General features: G+C 58.1%; 1 protein-coding gene across 1 annotated transcript in view; it reads right to left on the reverse strand.

Moving 5' to 3' along the window:
- The window catches only part of RAI1 (retinoic acid induced 1), a 121,078-nt gene that overhangs the window by 82,529 nt on the left and 21,532 nt on the right, over positions 1–17,017 (reverse strand). The gene's annotated exons all lie outside the window — the stretch shown is intronic.

Raw genomic sequence — 17,017 nt, forward strand, 5'->3', positions numbered from 1 at the left:
GGGCTGTGTGTACAGGATTGTGTCTGCGTGGGCCCGAGTGTGCCTCAGGGCTGTTGTGTGTCTGTGTGGGTTTGTTTGCGAGTGGGATTGCGGTTGTTGGGGCTGTGGGTCTGCGCGTGGAGGGGGCAGTACGCCTGTGCAGGGCTGTGGGTCGACGTGAGGCTGTGGTGTGCGTCTGCAGGCGGTCTTGTGTGTGGCTGCGTAGGGCTGTGTTCTGCGTGCGGGTCTGAGGCCTGGCGGGCGCGGGGGTCAGGAGGGGGGCTCCGCGTGGTGTCGACGATGGCACCGCCGCAGAAGAGCCGTTTAAGGAGCGAACAGGCTGCGCTGGGGTCGGGGCGCAGCGCGACGAGTAGTGGCGGAGGGGGGGCGGGTAGAGAAGGCGGAGACGAGGGGGCCTTCATCTCGCGCCCCCCCCCCCCCACCTCCGCACCAGAAACGCAGCTTGGAGATCCTGGTACTTGCCGGCTCCGCGGTCCTAGAGGCACTGGGTTTGGGGGACCCTGCTGGGCGGGGGAGACGCCTATGGGCTGGTGGGGGCAGTGGGAACTGAGACTCTGGAGATCCGGAGCAGCTCACAAGTGCGCGGCGAGGGCTGCCTGAAGAGGCGGGCGGCAGCCTGGAGACGGCAGAGGACTGGGCCAAGACAAAGGAGAGCGGGGCCGGGGCCTCGAGGCGGGACCGCACCTCCAGGTTCCCCCCCGCGGCGGAGAGGCAGCCCAGCCCGCGCGCTTCAGGCTGTCGCGTGGAGCCCCGGGGCGGTGGCGCGGTGGCGCAGCGCCTCTAAGCCCCAGTCCGGGAGCCGCCTCGGGGAGCAGCTCCAGGGCCCCGGGGGCACGGAATTACACGCCCCGGGAGGGGCCGCCGTAGCGGGGTGGGGGGGGGGGGCGGGTTCTGAGTTTAGCAGGCGGACGCCAGCGCCCCGGGGCTGTGATTGAGCGCTCGCCTGGCCCGCCCCTCGCCAGGCTGCTCACCGCCCACGCAGCCATTCATTCATTCATCTATCCGTCTCTCCTTCTACCCACCCTTCCATCCAGACACGTGTCCGACCTATCGTCCGTTCACCCAATTATCGCGCCAGGGATCACACCGACGTGTCAGACCCGGCTCTCTCCACTCTCTCTCCTGCTTGCCAGTCTTGCTTGTCTTGCTTTCCTTGGCCCCCCACCGATGCTCCCCGCTCGGGGCCCCTCTCTGTTCTGCCAAGCGGGGAGGAGTGCACCCACGACCTCTATCACACTTAGGTTTTGCTGTTCAGTGATTGCCCGACTTCCTCTATTAACCCCCACCCTGCCCCTACTAACCTCTCCATACATCCTACACTCTACTCCCGCAGCAATTATGAGCCAACTGGGTGTGGGGAGCCTTCTCCCCACCCTGCCGGCCCTCCCTGAGGTCTGGTGGCTCCTTAGAGAGGGCAGTGGCAGGCAACTGCCACTGCTTGAGCTCTTCTTAAGGCCCAGCCTCCTGTAGGCTGGGGGGAGGGGAGGGAGGAATGGGGACTAGAAGGGGTTTCATGGATTGCTGTGTGTCCAGGTCTTTGGCTAAGGGCTGTGCAGGCTTAGGGCCTGATGGCACAGAGGCCACCAGTACCCCAGTGGCTTGAATAGTCACTCCCAAACCTACCATTGGTACAGCGTCAAGTGGGAAACCAAAAGCACAGATTCCTGGGCCCTAGCCCAGACCTAACCAGTCCAAGTGCCCAGGGCCTTTGTACATGCTCTTTCCCCTGCCTAGGAATCAACAGCTTATAGCCAGGCTCGACAGTGGTCACTGGCCTGGAACGTCTTACAGGCTCCCCAGACTGCTGGGTGCATCTGCCCAGGGGCAAAGAGCCAGCCTCACTCCCAGAAATGGACCCTAATGTGCCCTCTGGGCTGACCCCTAGCTCACGTGGTAAGGATGCAGCAAAAACAAAGAAGGCAACCGGGGGCACCCACTCCCAGCCGGCAAGCCCTGGGCAGCTCTGGTCTTCCCATCTGTAGAACCCAGGCTACTTAGCCCCTATCTTCAATGATCTGGCCTTGGGAACCAGGGTTCTCAGTCCTGAGGCTGCGGAAAGGCAACATTAGACAAAAAAAAAAACCCACCCCAGGGGCGCCTGGGTGGCGCAGTCGGTTAAGCGTCCGACTTCAGACAGGTCACGATCTCGCGGTCCGTGAGTTCGAGCCCCGCGTCAGGCTCTGGGCTGATGGCTCAGAGCCTGGAGCCTGTTTCCGATTCTGTGTCTCCCTCTCTCTCTGCCCCTCCCCCGTTCATGCTCTGTCTCTCTCTGTCCCAAAAATAAATAAACATTGAAAAAAAAAAAAAACCCACCCCAAATCCCTGCTGGGGATCACCAACCTAGCTGCAGACTGGCCTGCAAACCCCTATCATAGTGCTGCCTGACCCCTCAGCCTCAGACTGTCCCTGTCACATCTGACTCAGCCACCTCCTCCGTACAGCCACCCACAAGGTCAAGATTGGCAGGTAGGGTGTGAGGGTGGTAGCGTGTGCCCCCTTTATCAGGAGGGGAGGGACAGGCTCCCCTCCCCTCTCTGGTTTCAGAGTGAAGTAAAAGTCCTCACAGTCTCTGATGAAATCCCACACAGTCAGGCCCCCACTACCTCTCTGGCCTCATGCCCCTCCCCCTGACCCACTACTTTGTCTTCTAGATGGTCCTTGAATTCACCAGACACACTCTTACCTCAGGGCCTTTGCACTTGCTTATCCCTCTGGCTGCAGTGCTCTTCCCCACCTTCTAATTACCATATACTTTGTTTATTTAAGTGTTTTGCAGTTATTTTTGTCTGTGCGCTCGCCGTGTACCCTCTGTACCTAGAATGGAGGCTGACACACATTCAGTAGGTGTTGAATGAAGAAATGAGTGAACGAGTGAATGAATGAATGAGGTTGACCCAAGCCGCCTTCTTGGGAGCCTATCCCAGCCCAGGGCTTTCTCTTCTTTGAACCAATAGCCCCCTTGGAGAAGAATGGGGGAAGGGGATGGAGAACATCAGGGCAAGATGCATCACATGACTCATCCGAGGTCACTCAGTGAGTACTCTTCACCCATTCTGGAATCTGGGCACACGTCCTAAGGGTTTGGAGGAATAACACGGTGGGGGGATGGCTTGTCCCAAAGGAGAGCAGAGCCCTTCATCTGTCCCAGGGGTCTCTCTGTCATTCTGGGGGCAGTGTAGAAGAGGGGTCCAGATTCACATCTGCCGGGGGGGCGGGGTTGGAAACCCCCAACCTGACCAGAGCCCTTCTACAAGTGTTGTCACACAGGGTCACCAAGACAATCCCTCAAGTGGGGACCTACTCATCTCTGAGAGGAGACACCCAGGCTGAGAGCCATCTCAGGATGCATCAAGAACACACAGGAAGACAATCTGATCCCTACTGGACTATTAGTTTCTAGAGAAACCTTGCTCACCTCTGCCTGGCACAGAGCAGGTGCTCAGTATGCATTTAGCAAATGAACGAATGAAGGAGAGACAGTGTCAAGGTTCAAACTTAGGTCTACATGGCCCCCGAACCCTCGCCTGTTCCATCAGACCCCACTGGTTGGGGGGGGTGGATCATGGGATCGTGACCATGGGATCATGGTGGTAGTACCCAGCACGTAGCAGGTACTTCATAAATGCTGAGGGAATGACTGGCCGGGCAGGCTGTCTATCTGGCAGGTTCCCTGCTCCGGCCAGGGGTCTGACTCCACTGCTCACTGACTCACATGAGTCCTTCCCCAGGCTCAGTAGGGAGGGGGACCCCCTCATGCTTGGCTGGCAGGAGAGTTTTATGGGCCACGGTGGGAGTGGTGGGAGTGCTCACGGGTGTCAAAGGGCCAGATGCTTCCTGGGGAGGTGCGGCTGTGCTCAGGAGAGCCTGGCCTGGACAGGTCAGCCCTTTGTTTGCCCAGTGCAATCTGGATAGAGCTGCTTTCCTGCAAAGTGTGTGTCCAAATACCATTCCAGTGTTAAATAATAAACAGGAGCCAGGGAGGAGACGCCAGGCAGGGGCCTGGGGAGAACAGGCAATGGGGTGAGTGGAGCTGCCAGATGTTAGGCTCACTGACGGGCCACCAGGGACAGGGGTTAGCCAAGGGCCACCCAGGTGGGCACAACCAGGCAGAGAAGAGGGGCCTAGACTCCACCTACCAGGCTAGGCGGGTGCCACTGAGACACCGAAGTCTCATTCAAGCTCAGCCCTGATCTGGTAACCCCCAGGCCCTCCTGGCTTTGAGATGCCATGGCTCTCTGAGGAGAGGACACGCAAGTCTGCAGGCCCCGGGTCAGAGGTGGGCCAGGCAGATTGCAACATCTATCTTATACATATTTATAGAGAGTCAGGTTTCAAATCTCTACCTTTCCCTCACATCAGTCACCATTTCAAAGATGGGGTCTCTGAAGTCCAAACAATTGACTTGTCCAAGGTCACAGAACTTGAGTGTAGCAGAAGTACTCATCCATTTGCCTGGCCAATGTTTACTGAGCACCTACTATGTTCTAGGCACTGTTCTATGTGTTGAGCATTCAGAGCAAGGAACAAGACAAAGCTTCTGTTCTTTGTGGTCATGAGTCAGACAAGAAACAGAATGAATGGGTAAATTATATAGTATGTTACACTTAGGCGGAAAAATAAATAAAGCCAGGGAAGGGGACTGGGAGCATCTGGGGAAGGGCTGTGTTTTCACGTTGGGTGGTCAGGGAACTTGCACTTAAAAACATTTGAGAACAGACTTGAAAGACTGAGATAGTAGGGCGTGCAGCTATGTCGGGGGAAAAGCTGTGCAGGCAGAGGGAACAGCTAGTGCAAAGGTCCTGGGGCAGAAGCAGGGTGAGAATTTTCATGGAACAGCACAGGCTGGTGTGGCTGGAGCTGAGTGAGCCATGGGGCAAGTGGGAACAGATGGGGACAGAGAGGGGACAGAAGCCACACCACAGGACCCTATATACCTTTGTAAGAACTTTGGCTTTTATAGGGAGTGAGGAGAGGTGTCTCTGCAATGTTCTGAGCAGAAGTGGGACACGATCTCTTTGAGGGCCTTCCTGCTAGTATCCCCAGCAGCCGCGAAGACAACAGACATGCGGGCAGGGCAGGAGCAGGGAGGCCAGAGGTCCAGGTGGACGAGGACAGGGCCTGGCCAGGGTGCGGATCGTGGAGAGCCAAGACGGCACAGAATTCTGCCTTTATTTTGGAGGCGGGGCTAACAGGACTAGCTGGTGCATCTGGCCTGAGGAACCAGACGGACAGACGGAGCAGCCAGGCCTGCTGGCAGAGTGGTCTGGGGCAGGTGCCCCAGGCTAGGGGGAGGGCACTTCCTTAGGGAAGGCACAAACCCGCCCCATCTGACAGGTTAATGAACTTCATGCCAGTGTGTCAGAGTAGATAGCTGAGGAGGCCCCGTTTTTATCAGATGTACTAGGAGTAGCGCCCTGCCGAGTCATTGTCACTCCAAGCCTCAGTTTCCCCTTTTCGGGAACACATCAGTCCAGGGCCGCAGCCCGAGGGCCCGCTTGGCCTTCCCTCCCTTGTGGCCACTGCTGTTCTCGCAGGCCAACCGAGTGAGACCCACTCCGCAAATCTCTGCTCCAGGGTGCATTTCTGGAGTGCCCACCAAGTGCCATTGTTGGGGGGAACAGGGGAGACGACAATGCACAAAACAGACAGACCCCCTGCCCTCGTGGTCACTGAGCAATTCCAGCCCTGTTACTTTCTGTCCCCCGCCAAAACCCTCTACCCACCTGGCACTTCCTAAGAGCTGGGCCACCATGTGAGACCGAGAGCAAAAACACTTGAGAAGATGTTTTTCTTTGAAAGCAAAGCACTTGGGCGGTTCAGCTTCTGGGGGTGGGGGGCCAGGATCATAAACATCCAAGTCCTCTTAAACTCTCAGAACATTCCAAACACTTGGTATGCCCCCTGCCCCAAATCTCAGGGAAGGCAGTGCGGGGCAGAGGAGGGTCTGGGGTCTCCTTATTCGGGTTCGGCCCCAGTCGGGGCAGGAGAAAGCCCTGGGGGCAGGGGGCAAGTCCTTCACAATCTGCCTTGGGCTGGTCTGCCCATCGGGCTCTGCAGACACCAAACCATTTCCTGCCTTTGATCAGCACGACCTTTGATCTCTGCTGTCTGTGGCTTTCTCTGCCATCTGTCTGTCTGTCCATCCTTCTTTACTAGGCTGTGGGAGGCCACCAGATGAGGTCACACAGCTTCAGGCTCAGACGGGGCAGGCCCACCCGCTATGGGCTACCCTTCACTGGGTGTGGGCCCCAGAGGAGGAACGCTGTGCAGGGGGGCGCACACTCTCTCTCACCCCGTAGCCCCTACAGCCTCCATGTCCCGGGGCGATCCAGGCTGGTGCCTGACCCCCGGGGGCAGTCACCTCCCTTTCTCAGCATCTGAGTGCGCTAGAAGGTGCTGGGCTTGTATCCCTGAGCTCGGAGGAGGTGGCGAGGCCCTGCAGTCAGAGGGCGGAGGCCGCAGCAGGGCTGTGTGGGGAGTCAGTGGGGAAAAAGAGGCGGGCCGGACGGGACAGACGGTTAGACAGACAGAGGAGGGACAGGGGAAGGCAGACGGCTGAGGAGCAGGAAGTGTGTGGAGGGTGCCAGAGCAAATGAAGGGGAGAGGGGAGAAGGGATGACAGGGCAACAGGGATGAAGGGAGGGGAGGGCACCAGGTCCGCCAGGCAGCATCCCCTCAGCCTGGGGACTGCCTGCCCCTGCCACATGTTCTCCTGAGCAGTCAGTCCTGCGTCTGGAGGACAGCTCTTCGTTCCCAGCTGTGACCAATGCCACCAATTCCTCGCACATGTGGCCTGGCTGGGAGCCATGTGAACCTTCTTGCCTCTGAGCCCCCACCTCTCAAGCAGCTGCAGCCCAGGGCTCAAACCTGTCTTTACGGTGAGGGAGCCGCCAAGGGGCTGGGAGTCCTATCCGGTCCTCGACGTCAACACAGATGGCCCCCTGACCCAGCCACCGACCGACCCTTAGCCACAGCCACATTGGACCCTTGACCCCAGTCAGTGTGAGCCTCCTGCCCCAACTCCAGCCACAGACTGACCCTTGCCCTCTGCCATGAATGGGCTTCTGACCTCAGCCATAGTCCCTAGCCGCAGACCAACATCTGGCTCTTGCTGAGGATAGACCTGGGGCCCCAGTCCCAGCCTGAGCCTGAACCCCGATGCTGGCAGAGGCCCTCTGCCATTCTGGGGACCATCCTGTGCACACATTCCCCCAGGCCACTGGGGACCATGTGGGAAGACGGAAGGGGCCCAGCACAGAGCCGTGGTAAGAAGCACCATCAACCCCGTACATGGCCCACGCCGAGACCTCAGGGTCAGGCGGTGACCAAGAGGGGGGGGGGGGACCCGAGGCCACTGACACTTTCCCCAAGTAGAATTCACTGGCGCGGAGCGGGAAGCCTGCCTGGGCCAGAGCGAGCAGGCCAGACAAACACACAGACATACTCAGGATCTGACAGACTGACACACACAGTCAGACCCGGCAGCCCAGCCCCTGAGACGCTCCCACACCAAAACTCACCTGCAAAGACACACGGAGCCCGAGATGCACAGGTACCAGCACATGGATGTAAAGCAAAGCCATGGAACCAGATACACGCACACACGGACTGTCCCTGCCCCTTTGCGCCGAGCCGCACGGCTCCTCTGGCCCGGGCCCAGCGGCTCCCCAGGTACCCAAGAATGGGAATGACAACAGCTCCCTCCTCTTCCTCTCCTTCCAAGAGCATGTGGAACCTACCCTGAGCCCCAGCAGCTTCCTCTGCCCCCCGGGGGAAGAGAACCCAGCAAGAGCCCAAGGATTACTCCCTCCTCCAAATTCAGGGGGGTCGTGGATGCCATTTTCTACACAGAGGGCCTGCCCCATGTCACACAGCAGACGGGGAGGGGGGCCAGGATGTGCACAAACACACAGGGTCTCCTAGGTGGAAAGACACAGGCACACACGTCCGTGTGTATGCACAGTCACAAAATCAGAGACACGCATGTGCTCGTATGCATGCGAGGACGTGTATTGCAGGGACCTACACAAATGTACCCGTGTAAAAGTGACACAGTGCACACGTAAGGACACACAGAGACTCCTCTGTGTAAGAGTGCGTAGGCACACCTGCCTCCACACGTCATTTGTTCCCTGACCCCGCAGTCTCTAGGGATGGGGACCCCAGAGACAGATGGGTCACTCTAGGTGGCTCAACCACTCCTCAGGTGCCCCTCCAGCCCCTTCCTGGCTCAACCGAGAGCTCTGTGGGCCTGCGCCCTCCCTCTGCCTGGTGGCACTGGGGATGCTGCCCCGGGGCTTCTCCCGGCCTCCAGTTCCTGACCCCAGCCAGGTGAGGACCCCCGAAGTCCTCCTGACCTCGTCCCGCCTGGACCTGGGCTGGCTACGGCATGCCCTCTGTCTTTGGCACAAGTAGGCCAACTCCCTCGCTCCTAGGGGACAACCCAGCCCTGTCACCTCCACCTGTCAGCTGTGGGAATGTGACAAGAGACCCAGGCCCTGCTCAGCTTCTCCCAGGGTGGGTGAGTCCCCAGGAACATTCAAATGGAAAGCCCTTTTCAGGGGGTGCCTGAATCTGCACAGATTGCCTCTGGAAGGATGGAGAAGAAACTGCTGATCAAAAAGGAGGGTAGGGGTGGGAGGGATGCTAATTGTGCGGTGTGAATTTTTTACCACATGAGTGTATGAGGAGGAGGAGGAGGGGCGCCGGAGGGGAGGGCAAGGAGGGGAGGAGGGAGGGGTGGGAGGAGGAGGGGATTATTGTTCTAATGCTTTTCCTCCCAGTTTGGCTTCATCCCCAAATTCCCCGGCGGAACCCAGGTGACTGTGCCACGGGGCAGGGGTGGCGGGCGGGGAGGGGTGTTGACTCTGCCAAGCACCCGTGTGGAATCCTCCCAGAAATCCTCTGAGGGAGGCGTCCTTAGCCCATTTTGGAGATGTGCAGACGGGAGAGCACGAGGTCTGAGTGGCTTTGGGTGGAGCCTGAACCACTGTCCTGTCTCGGGAGCCGTTCTCATTCACCTGTTCCATCCGGGGCCCGACTCAGAGCAGTCCAGCCCGGGCACGAGTGTGGAGGAAAGGAGTCGAACCCCCGGCTTTGCACGCCTGCCTGGGTTCTGACCTCCAGGAGAGTTACCGGGTGATGCAATCGTGGCTCCCATCCTCCCCACACACCTTAAACCAGGAAAAGGGCTGCCTCTGCCCTCCCCGGTGCAAGTCCGGTCCTGCCACACCTTGGCTGTGTGTCTCTGGGCAGCTGTGCACCCTCTCTGGGCCACAGTCGCCACAGCTGGGAAGAGAGGTGATGCTTCTCTGCTCCTGCTTATTGCCTCATGGTGGGGGCGGGGGGGTGGGGTGGGGTTATGGGCCGGAAAGCAACCTTCTAAAAGCTGTAATCTTTCTCCCTAAATTTGGCACATGGTCCACCGTCCAAGACCAGGAGAACCCTCCCCAGCCCGGCCCCCGAGACGAGGCAGCTACAAGGGGCTTTCACCAGACAGACTGACAGGACCAAGAGCCAGGTCCAGCCAGCCACAAGTATGACGTCCCCCCGGCCCTGTTTCCATACATTTTTGTGGTGCGGAGGACTGCGGTCAACTTTCTTAGACAGTCCACACCACTCCCGAAACGCGTGACGAGGGACTCACACCCAGCTGCTTCGCGTGATGTGCCTCAGGTTTTTTCACCTTTAAAATGGGACACTGGCAGGGCCTGGGTTCTGTGTTGAGGAGGCATGGAAATGAGCACGTGAAAGTCATTATGGGGTTTGCCTCATCGCGAACCCTTGAAAAATGCCAGCTCTGGAGGCTATTAGTCCCTCCTGGTCTACGGAGAGATGGGAGTTCTCGATCGCTGGGATAAGTATCAAGTCTCAATTTCACGGTGGTGGTCTGGACATTTAATTCGGAAATCCTACTTGGCTGTGCTGCCGGGGCGAAGGCCCCCCCGCACTTTGTCCCCCGTGCTGAGTGACCACTGACATGTGCTCTGGGCTGCTAGTCCCCAAATCCCTTCACGACCACCCCCCACCCCACAACCAAGCAAGGGGCCCGGAGGCCCGGTGCTGCAGACCCAGACGCTGGGGCTCAGAGAGGGAGCTTAGGAGAAGTAGAAGCAACAGGAAGACAGATTTCACCTCCATATAAGGAAGAGCTTGCTAACAGGCAGAGCTGCCCAGAAATGGAATGAGTGAACTGCCTTGGGAGGTGGTGAGCGACCCGTGGCTGAAGGCGTGCAAGGGAAAGAAGGAGGTCTCTGGGTGGAGACGGCACGCGGGCGGCTCAGACACTAGTTGGGGGAGGAGGCTGGGAGCTCTTGTCCTGTGACTTGACCAAGGCCATGTGAGCAGGAATGGAATCCCAGAAGGTCAGAGCTGGGGGCCCGGACAAGCGCTCTCCTGCTCCAAACCTGTCACGTGAAAGCCCAGCGGACAGAGGCCCAGCCCTCCCCATCAATCCCCTGCCCACCTCCCACATCACAAAGCATTTATTTCTTAGAAGGAAATACCTACTTTCAATTTTGAAAGCTGGAAAGTATACAAAAGTAGAAAGGAAAAACAAAACAAAACAAAACAAAACCCCGAATCCCCCTCACCCTGTGACAATTCCTGTTAATATTTCCTTCCACTCTTCTCTGTGGGCATCTATTTTGGTTAGAAGTCCTAGTATGCGCTAAAATATATATATATATATATATATATATATATATATATATATATATATATGTATATATATATGTATATATATATGTATATGTATATATATATATATTTCAAGTGAGATACGATCCACATACTATACAATTCACTCTTTAAAAGTGGTTTTGGGGGCGCCTGGGTGGCTCAGTCGGTTAAGCATCCGACTTCAGCTCACGGTCCGTGAGTTCGAGACCCGCGTCGGGCTCTGGGCTGATGGCTCAGAGCCTGGAGCCTGCTTCCGATTCTGTGTCTCCCTCTCTCTCTGCCCCTCCCCCGTTCATGCTCTGTCTCTCTCTGTCTCAAAAATAAATAAACGTTAAAAAAAAAAAGTGGTTTTGGGGGCGCCTGGGTGGCTCAGTCGGTTAGGCGTCCGACTTCGGCTCAGGTCACGATCTCGCGGTCCGTGGGCTCGAGCCCCGCGTCAGGCTCTGTGCTGACAGCTGGGAGCCTGGAGCCTGGTTCGGGTTCTGTGTCTCCCTCTCTTGCTGCCCCTTCCCCACTCATGCTCTGTCTCTCTCTCTCCCTCTCTCTCTCTCTCTTTCAAAAATAAATAAACATTAAAAAAAATTAAAAGTGGTTTTGGGTATATTCATGGCGTGGTACAGCTATAATCACTGTCTGATTTCAGAACAATTTCATGGCCCCCCAAAGAAACCTATACCCATTAGTAGTTGCTCCCCATAACTCCTCCACACCATAGCCCCTGTCAACCACTAATTTACTCTCTGTCTTTACATATAAGTGCCAAGTGCTTCTTCTCAGCCTCCCTGGGCCCACCCCTGCCCACTTCGGCCCTTCTGGCAGCCAGAGGGAGCCTGCTGAAACCCAAGTCGGATGCATCCCTCCCTCACTCCATGCCTCCCACCTCACACAAGAGTTAAAACCAGACTTGTACCACAGCCTACAATCACCTACACAATCTGATCTCTACTACCTTGACCTCATCTCTTCCCATTCTCCCCCTCCTCCTCCTGCTCCAGCCACGGGCCTCCTCCTCGAGGCTCCTCAAATGCATCCAGCACGCCCCGGCCTCAGGGCCTTTGCACTGGCTGTTCCTGCTACCTACAACATCCTTCTCCTAGATGTCTGCTCAGCTTTTCCCACCGCCCTCTCTGCAGCCCCGCTTTTTCTTCATTAACTCTTATCACCTGCCTTATCTGTCTTTCTGTCCGCTGTCTTCCCCTCCGCTAAAATGGCAGCTCCATTGCTTGGTGTCTTGTTTGCGCCTAGCATGGAGTTGCAGCTCAGTGAATATCTGGGCTGTCTCCAGTGAAGTCAGCAACATAAAAGGGACAAATGCAAAAAACCAAGCGCCCCACAGAGCAGACGTTATGAACGAGGCCCTCTGCCTGTGGACATGTGCGGTTTAAACCACACTATGCCTTTTGTTAATTGAGCCAGGAGCATTCACATAAAAATCCAAATTCCGGTTTCTCTTGAAAACACAGATCTGGTCATCCCGGGCCGCACACCCGCGTGACGACTGTCAGCAGGCACTGAGAGGCAGGGCCCGGGGGCGGGGGGGGGGGGGGAGGCCTAGGGTCCTGGCTCTGGGGTCTGAGGCCAGGCTAGGGGGCTGCCTCTGCTGGGGGGGGGGGGGCCATCCCCCGGTGAGAGGCCACGAGGTCCTGCCAGGTGAATGCCTTGTGGTTCCTCAGAGACGCCCAGATGTGGCACCCTGGAGGAAGGCCTCCCCTACGGCTGCTCCCCAGCATCGGGGGCCCTGGCTGACCCCAGCCTCATCTCTCATCCACCTTTACGATTCCAGCCATGTGAGCTAGCGGCACCTGCCCGGGCTCACCAAGCTCGGTCACCCTTTGCAGCTACCGCGCCCTATGCCTGCTCTCAACTTCATCCTCGGGGCCTCACCTGACCCTGATGGCCCGTTGAGACCCCCCCCTCCCACACACACACACGCCACCTCCTTCTGACTGTGAGGTGGAGAACAGAGGGTGGCACCCTCTCATCCCGGCCTCCCTAGCCCTGGCAGCGCCCGGCGCACAGTAGGCCCTCAGGAAGCTTGGCTAAAGGACTAGGAGAACAGCACGCACCCTTAAGGGCTGGAGGAGCGAAGGGGTAACACGTGCACCTGGGCGGGTCCGGCTTGGGTCACGGTCATTGCCAGCATGCACTTGTTCAGTCACCTACTGTGGGCCAGTGCGCAAAGACGGAAAACCTGGGCAGGGCCAGCAGGGGGGAGACGGGTCCAGAGAGAAGGCGGCACGGCTGGAGCCCGGGTGTGCTGCTGCAGTTGTGCGTGTGCGTGTGCGTGTGCGTGTGCGTGCCTGCTCATGCTGATGAAGGAGGGCTCCACGGCGGGCAGTGTCCGGTATTCTCCTAGGGCCTCAGTCTCCCCTGATCATCACCCTCTCTGGCCCCATGGTTCAGTCCCGCCTCCCCACCCTGAAGAGGTTTTCAGGGTACTGCAGCCCTGCCTTCCCATCCATCAGGATTTTGCTGCATTCCTGTGAGTCATTCTCCAAACAAACCCCTGCGTGCAAAGGAGAGAAGGGAGCAGGGGAGGGGGAGAGGGGAGGCTGGATGCAAACCCAGCCCCGCCTCCTCCCTCTCTCCTGCTCCCTGTCGTCATCTCCGTCATCTCATCATCGTCGATGCCCCCTCCCATGCACATATGCGTCCCATCCCCTGGACCAGGAAAGCTCTGGAATAAGAGTCTGGTCAGCTTGTACTGCGGACTTGCTGTGTGACCTTGGGCAAGACCCTGCCCTCTCTGGGCCCCTGGAGAAAATGACCCTGAAGGTCTCCCCCTCCAGGATGCATAGGCTTCCAAGGCAAACTGTACCAAATGAAGCAGCGTGTGTGTGTGTGTATGTGTGTGTGTGTACGCCATGGGTGTCCTCAAAGCAGCCTGCCCGCTGCCTTGTCTCAGTTTCCCCACCTCTGAAATGAGAGGGCAAGTCCCTGGTAGGCACAGGGGACAAGGGGCACATCTGACAGGTGCAGCTGGGCAGGGGGCCTCAGCTCGGGCAGAGCAGCTGGTGCCAACTGATCACGGAGCCCAGGCCAGCCTCGGGCCCCAACGCTGGGCCAGGGGGTCCTCCCACAGGAAGTCCCAATCTCCTGCACTGAGGCCTCCCTGTGCAGGCATTTCCCCGGGCTGGGGGGGGGGGGGGAGGTTAGGGGGACTGGGCATCTGAGTCACAGAGCCAGGGGCCAGGCCATCAGGAGTGTCTCTATGGGCAGACCCCAGCTCTGGGGGGGGGGGGGAGGTGGGGATGAGACAGTGCTGGGAAAAGGAGGAAAAATTCCCACAATAGCAATGAAGAGCAAAATGGCTGTGGCTGTATGCCCGTGTGTGCGTGCACGCGTGTACGTGGGTGGGCGTGTGCATGCGTGGACAAGTGGGGGCGGGGGGGGGTGGACAGGTCCCACAGGAGACTGTGGTCATGTGGCTCAGATGCTGGAAGCCGGTGGTCCAAATCGATAAGGACTGTGTGCAAACTTCCGTGTGCTTGTACACATCTGGACGCGTGGCACGTGAGGGAAGGATGGGGGGCCGGTGCAGAGGGTCTCCCTCACATGCCCTCTCTTGGGGCTGAAGCGTCCTCTGGGCTCTGTTTCTTTGTGAAAATCCAGCTTCTCAGTCACCCTCACTGCAGCCGTCACCTTTGCACACCTTTGCACACACCAGCCTGGGGGCCCTCACCCACGCGTCTCCCTGTGCCTGCGCGTCCTCAGAGCCCCAAAGCGAGCGCGGAAGTGGTCGCCTGGCCGAGGGCCGGCGAGCAGTGGGAAGCACGCCTGCGTATGTGTGACAGATTTCGGGGGGTGTGAGCGTCCACGAATGTGAGCACACGTGGCAGGGGTGTGTGGGTGTGTCTGAGCGTGGGTGAGTATGGGTAGTGCCACAGCGGGCTGGCATCTAGGGCTGTGCGTGCGAGAGGATGTCTGCCGGGAGCGCCAGCTCCCGGACTGCCCCAGTCAGTCCCCAGCTCGGCCTCTGCCCAGGCTGAGACGCCTCCTCGGGGCCCTCGGGCTCTGTGGCTCCATGACAAAGGGGTTTCCAAAGCCCCCCCCACCCCCGGGCAGCACCCACGCGTGCTCAGGGGCCTCGTATCTGTGTGCCCCCTTAGGATTCAGAGCCAAGCTCCAGGCCCTCTGCCCAGACAGATGCCCTGACACACACCACTTTGAAGCTGGTGTTGGGGTTCAGGGAGCCTGGACGGCGGTTCTGCCCTGACCAAGGCCCCGAGGCGACAGGGGAGGGAGAGGCCTCTCTCCCCCCCACCCCCCCAACTCAGACTGAAAGCTGAAGTCCTGGCCACGGCCTGCAGATTGTTCACGAACCCTCTCCCCTCACACCACCCTCACACAGGCTCCTTTGCTCTTTTTGCAACACATGAAGTACGTTCCTGCCTCGGGCCTCTGCACGGCCACTCCCTCTGCCCGCAGTGCCCCATCCCCAGACCCCCCCCTAGACCTCGCCTGCCTCCCTCACACATCACCTGTTCGCGAGGCCTCTTCCTGATTCCCGAAGTTAAAACTGTAGGGGCGCCCGGGTGGCTCAGTCGGGTCGGCGTCAGACTCTTGATTTTGGCTCAGGTCATGAGCTCCCGGTTCGTGGGTTCTAGCCCTGCACTGGGCTCTGCACTGAGAGAGCAGAGCCTGCTTGGGATTCTCTCTCTCTCCCTCTCTCTTTGCCCCTGCCCGGTTCTCTCTCTCAAAACAAGTAAATGAATATGTAAGCAAACAAACACCTTCCAACTCCCGAGCCCCTTCTCTGCTCTCTATTTTCCTCATTGCACACGGTGCCTTCTAGCATACTCTGAGGTACTGTCTCCCAATAGAACAGAAGTTCCACCGGGGGAGGGGTCTCTGCTTTGTTCATCGACGTGCACCTAGAACAGTGCCGGGCACACAGTAGGGATCAATAACCATGTGGGGGAATGAAGAGCACGCCCTGTGATTCAAGAAAGGAAAGCCTCCATTTGGTGAAATCTTTAGAAACCTTACCCCTGTGGGAGTTTCAATTCTTTTTTTCTTCTGAGACAGTGCAGGGAGGAAACTTGTGCCATCCGCTCTCAGCTTAGGCCCCACCCCCAAATCAATGGTTTGCTCTGGATGAGACAGGCAGACCTCGTTTTTTCTTCCATGTTCAGTCGACTAAGCAACCCCCTTCCTGGACAGCTACCCTAGATGTTGCTTGGGCCACTGACTCTACACCCACCCCCCAAATCTTCTCGGTAACCGTGCAGGGAGCCCCATCCACCCCACTGCTCCCCCAGGCTGCAGGTGCTGCCCACAACCACTGCCCCCCAGCCCTGGGCTCTCCTGGTCCCTGGGCTTCCTTTTCAGACCGCTGTTCAACCCTCACCCACCTAGATCCTTGGCCTGGCCTCCCTCCCTCCTAAGGCTGGTCTGTCATTTTACCTACGTGGCCTCCTCATCCTTCGGCCCAGAGCACTAACTAGGCCCAAGGCCAAAGTCTCCTTGCAGCCTGGCCAGACCCAGCCGCCACCCCTGCGCCTTTTCTCAAGCAGGACCCACTGCCGGGAAGGCCAGTCTGTCCCTCCGCCTGGCTCTGCGAGTCTGAGGCCCGCCTTGCCCCTTCCAGCATTCCCCATCTCTGAGCCCCACAGGGGAGCCCACCCCGTCCCCCCTGGGCCATGTGCTGTTGCTCTGCACAACAATCGTCAGCTCCCCTGGCCTACGAAACAGGTGCTCATGTGACATTTGCTGAATGAATGAATGAACGAACGAACGAATGAATGATGTACACAAATGAGGAAGAAGGTGAATAAGTGAGAGTGTGAGTGGGACAATTCTAGAAATAGGTCATTCTAGAAATGGCAGGCCTTCTCTACAGCTCATTGTTCCCTTGTAGGGACCCCTGGTGTGTGTGGGAATGACATTTGAGTGACAATGATATGAACAGACCTACCTGTCAGCCTAGGCTAGGCTACCTTGCTACGACAAAACCCCCCAAATCTCAAGGGCTTGAAACAACCAAAGTTTACTTCTCGTTCACTCGTTCACACCACGCATCCAGCAGGGTGGCAGGGAGGCTCCCGCCCACTGAGCAGTCACCGCTCTGGGCTGCCAGAGAGAAAGAGAGTTCTGGCATCTCGCCGGCAGTAGTGAGATGTTCAGCCTGAGAGACACGCGCAGATCATTGGCCAGAACCGGTCACGTGACCCCGCCCAACCACAAGCCGTCCAGGAAGCATGATCCCATCATGGGCTTGGGAGGATGAGGAACTGAAGTTTTGGCCAACAGCTCTAATGACACTTCCAGAAACACCAACAACACTATGAACAGCAGAGGCCATTTATTATTTCCTGTGTCCTGGGCACTGGGCTTA

Source organism: Leopardus geoffroyi, chromosome E1 (assembly GCF_018350155.1).
Source record: "Leopardus geoffroyi isolate Oge1 chromosome E1, O.geoffroyi_Oge1_pat1.0, whole genome shotgun sequence".
Lineage (NCBI taxonomy): Eukaryota > Metazoa > Chordata > Mammalia > Carnivora > Felidae > Leopardus > Leopardus geoffroyi.